This window comes from Adiantum capillus-veneris, chromosome 27 (genome assembly GCF_014529385.1).
Source record: "Adiantum capillus-veneris isolate H3 chromosome 27, ASM1452938v2, whole genome shotgun sequence".
In the NCBI taxonomy this organism is placed as follows: domain Eukaryota; kingdom Viridiplantae; phylum Streptophyta; class Polypodiopsida; order Polypodiales; family Pteridaceae; genus Adiantum; species Adiantum capillus-veneris.
The window spans coordinates 67,865,502-67,870,092 of record NC_140957.1 but is presented as its reverse complement, the minus strand read 5'-3'; positions in this window follow the sequence as shown (position 1 = coordinate 67,870,092).

The following is a 4,591-nucleotide window of genomic DNA, read 5'->3' as shown; positions in this document are numbered from 1 at the left end:
TCTTTCAAAGCAAGTGTGGACTCTGCTGCTCCATTAAACAGTGATGGACATGGAACTCATACTGCATCCACTGTAGCTGGAAATAGCAGCATCCAAATGAAGCCAACATCCGAAGGGTAGGAGGGAACCAGGCACTGTCTCAATATCGAAAAGTGACACAGCTACATGTGGTTGATGAAGAGGGTTCCTGGGTAGCTGGGAGGTGGGAAAAAGGGTTGATGAGCATAGAAGGTGCTTCATGATAGATTGTTGTGTTGGAGTCAGGGGAAGCCGGTATTGAAGGAGTAGGCTCCTCCATTTCAGTAGGTGAACCAAGTGAAGGTCGAGAGATGGGCACATCGCTAACAATCAACAACCAGCAAGACTCAGCAGCCTCCTCTTCCAGTAGATACTTTGCGATGCCATGCAAGAGATAGAGGGAGGGTGAGATGACTCAGGTCGACTATGAGAAAGCTGTGAGAGAGAATGCGTGGGAGCGCCTCTGTATGGAAAGTGGGTGTGTCTTCCGTAGGTGGCCAATGATCGCATGCAGAGAACTAGTGTGCCAGTGTACTGCTGTAACGAGGGGCAGAGAAAGAGAGAGAGTTGCATGCTTGATCGTGTAAAGAATGAGGATGCAAGAGAGCTACACAAGACAAGCACAAAGCACACAGAGATGGAAAGCTTCTTCTTCTTCTTCTCAGAAAAGAGAGTACAAAATGACTAAGTGCTAAAGCTGAAAAGTAGCACATATGTACATGCGGTCACTAAGTGTGAACTCGCTAGAAGCGTACTAGGCTGACACTATAAGTGTAGTCCAGCTGTAGAATCACTGGCAGAGATCCTCCGTGTCGGTCACCTAACGCGCCAGTGAGTAAATGCCATAAGCGGCCAAGACCCGTAGTGGATGCCAGCTCAAGGTGTAGAGCTCGACATCTCAACACTCCCCCTCGAGCTCTGCATGTCGCAGAGTCCAATCATAGTCTGAAAACGTCGAAGCTTCTCAGCTCCGAGGGCCTTGGTAAAGATATCCGCTATCTGCTCCTCTGTGCTGACGTAGACCAAGTCGATGTCGCCCGCCAACACTCGCTCTCGAACGTAGTGGTAATGGACCTCTATGTGTTTGGTCCTGGCATGGAACACTAGGTTCCTAGCCAACTGCATGCTGCTGAGGTTGTCACAATGGATGAAAATCTACTGGTCCACCTGCACTCCCAAGTCCTCAAGTAATGTGCGTAGCCAAGCTACCTCGCACGCCGCAACTGCTGCACCTCTGTACTCGGCCTCTGTGCTCGATAAAGCAACTGTAGGCTGCTTTTTGCTGCTCCAAGTAACAGCAGCACTCCCAAAAGAGAACATGAAGCCACTCGTAGATCTGCTATCAACAATGCTACCTACCCAATCTGCATCTGTATACCCATACAATGCTAATGGTGCATTTGCTGCATAGAACAATGCGTAGTCAAGAGTACCTTGAACATACCTAAGTGTGCGTCGTACTCCATCCAAATGTGGCTTCCTTGGAAGCTGCATGAACTGACTCTCCAAGCCTACTGTGTAGCTCAAGTCTGGCCTCGTGATAGTCAAGTAGATTAGACTACCCACAATCTTCCTGTACATGTTGACATCCTCAACAACATCACCCTTCTCTGCACTCAGCTTTGCATTCACATCCAAGGGAATAGAAATTGGCTTACAATCAGCCATACCATACTTTGACAACATGTCCAAAGCATACTGTCTCTGTGATAGCCATACACCCTCTGGAGTTCTAATCACCTCAATGCCAAGAAAGTAGCGCAACTCGCCTAAATCTTTCATTTCAAAATCCTGTTTGAGAAGACCCTTCACATGGTCAATCTCCATAGCATTGTCACCAACAATAATAAGGTCATCTACATATATGGTAATGACCACAATCCCCACATCACTCTCACGTACATAGAGTGAATGATCAGCATGAGCTCTCCTAAAACCAATACTGACAAGATACTTGGCAATCCTGTCATACCATGCTCTAGAGCCCTATTTCAAACCATACAAAGCTTTGAGAAGTCTGCATACATAATCTGGGTAACCTGGATCGACATAACCAGGTGGCTGATCCATATACACTTCCTCTTGCAACTCGCCATTCAAGAAGGCATTCTTTACATCCATTTGATGCATAATCCATCCTCTAGATGCAGCCACTGCTATGACAGCTCTCACAGTCGTCATCTTTGCCACTGGAGCAAAGGTCTCCTCATAGTCTATGCCATACGTCTGTGCATAACCCTTTGCGACCAGCCTTGCCTTGTGACGCTCAATGTTATCATCAACCTTATGCTTGGTTTTATACACCCATTTATAGCCAATAGCTTTCTTGCCACTTGGCAATGGCACCAACTCCCATGTGTCGTTTGCTTCCAATGCAGCCATCTCTTCATTCATTGCATCATCCCAATGCACATTTCCAACTACATCCTCAAAACATGTGGGCTCCACATCCTGTATCACCTTAGCCATGTAGGCTTGGTGATGAGCTAGATACCCATCATAAGTCAATTTTTGAACTGGATTTTTGACTCTGTTAGATCTGCGTGGTCCTGGGTCACTCCTTTGCCCTCTAGAATCTTCTTGTACTTTTATTACACCAGGTGTCCTGACAACTGGAATTCCAAATTCCTCATCAAGACTTTGTTCAAAACCATCTGAATCCATGTCTACATGTGAAAAACCTGATGATGCATCAGCCATAAAGGGAGGTTCATCAACCTTTTCCTTTCCTTTTCGTGATACATTCCCTGTACCTGCTGGTGGAGTAACCTGCGTACGTAGTCTACCATTCCATGGCTTCTCAATAGAGCCACGAGAAGAGGAATCTTGTGGTCCACTCAAAACTTGTGACTGTGGTCTCATATTTTGTAGAACCAAATCATCTTTTACATCAGCCCCAATAGTGCCATGTGCATTAATGTACCTGCTGCTCATCTCATCAAAGACTACATCTCTGCTCACTCGTAATTCTCGTGTAGTAGGATTGTAGTACCTGTACCCCTTTTGTTCAAGGGAATATCCCACAAGAATACATTTCTCTGCTTTAGGATCCAATTTCCTACGCAACTCATCTGGTACATGCACATAAGCTATGTAGCCAAACACTTTCAAGTGTGCCAAATCAGGCTTTGTACCTGTAAACTTTTCCTCAGGTTTTACATCATGCACCGCAGTTGTAGGTGTCGTGTTCATAATGTACACAGCTGTATTTACGGCTTCAGCCCAGAAATGATGAGGCATGTTCTTCTCATTCATCAATGCACGTGCAACCTCTACAATGTGCCTGTTTTTCCTTTCTGCGACCCCATTCTGTTGTGGAGTATATCTGCATGTAAACTGCCTGCGTATACCATGCATTCGCAGAAAATCTAAAAAATCATTGGAGAAGTACTCTCCCCCTCCATCTGACCTCAATGTCTTGATTTGCATATCTGTCTCCTTCTCAATCATGACTTTGAAGTCTTGAAAGTGACCAAACACTTTACTTTTGTTACGCATGAAGTAGACCCATACTTTCCTTGTATGGTCATCAATGAAAGAGACATAATACCTGCAACCATGTATACTTGCAGTATCGGTTGGACCCCAAACATCTGTGTGCACCACCTCAAGTGGCTTTTTACATACATTGTGCTCATGTGGAAATGAGCCCTTTGATTGTTTTCCAAACAATCATGCTGCACACACTTTATGCATACCATCCACCTTGAATTTGGGCAAACCTTTTACAATCTGTTTTGATTGCATGCTGCGCAATCTCTGCTCATTGACATGGCCAATGCGTTTGTGCCAAATGTCAACATCAACCACAACACCTATGCCCTGTGCAAATAATGCAGCTTTTACCTCAGGCATGTCTACATTCAGCGTAAACATTCTGCCCACACATTTGCCCTCTGTGATCAACTTACAGCCATTCTGGAAATCTTCTACATAACAACCATTTGGATTGAAGCGAACCTGCAAACCCTGCTCAACCATTTGTCCAACAGAAACAAGATTCTTTGTAATGTTTGGGACATGAAGTACATCTGCTAAGTACTTTGATTTCTCACTCTTCGTATTTAGAGGTATGTCCCCTACATGAGCAATGGGGTGAGCTGTGTCATCTCCTGTCTGCACATAGCCTGACACATCTGGTTTGCACATATCTCTAAACCACTCTCCACGAGACGTCATGTGATTAGAGGCACCTGAATCCACATACCAAACATCATCTTGGGTGGAATTCTTTGCAGTCATTGTATTCATTACATGCTGCATAACAAACATGCGCTCGTTTTTGCTGTCATCTGCATCTCTGCTAGTAGATGCATAGTTGCCCTGTTCTCTCTTTCCACTTGCTTTTCCCTTTGGACAGTCACGTGACATGTGACCTCTTTCACCACAAGTCCAACATTCTCTGCTATCTGGAGTATGTTGCTGCCTGCTTGATCCTGCACCACGACCTCTTTGACTCCCCCTGCCTTGAGACTGGTTTCCCCTGCCACCTGTATTGTTTTGATTTGATTGACCTTCCAGAAATTGGCCCCTGCAACCCCTTGGGCCTCGACCACGACCTCTACCTCTACCT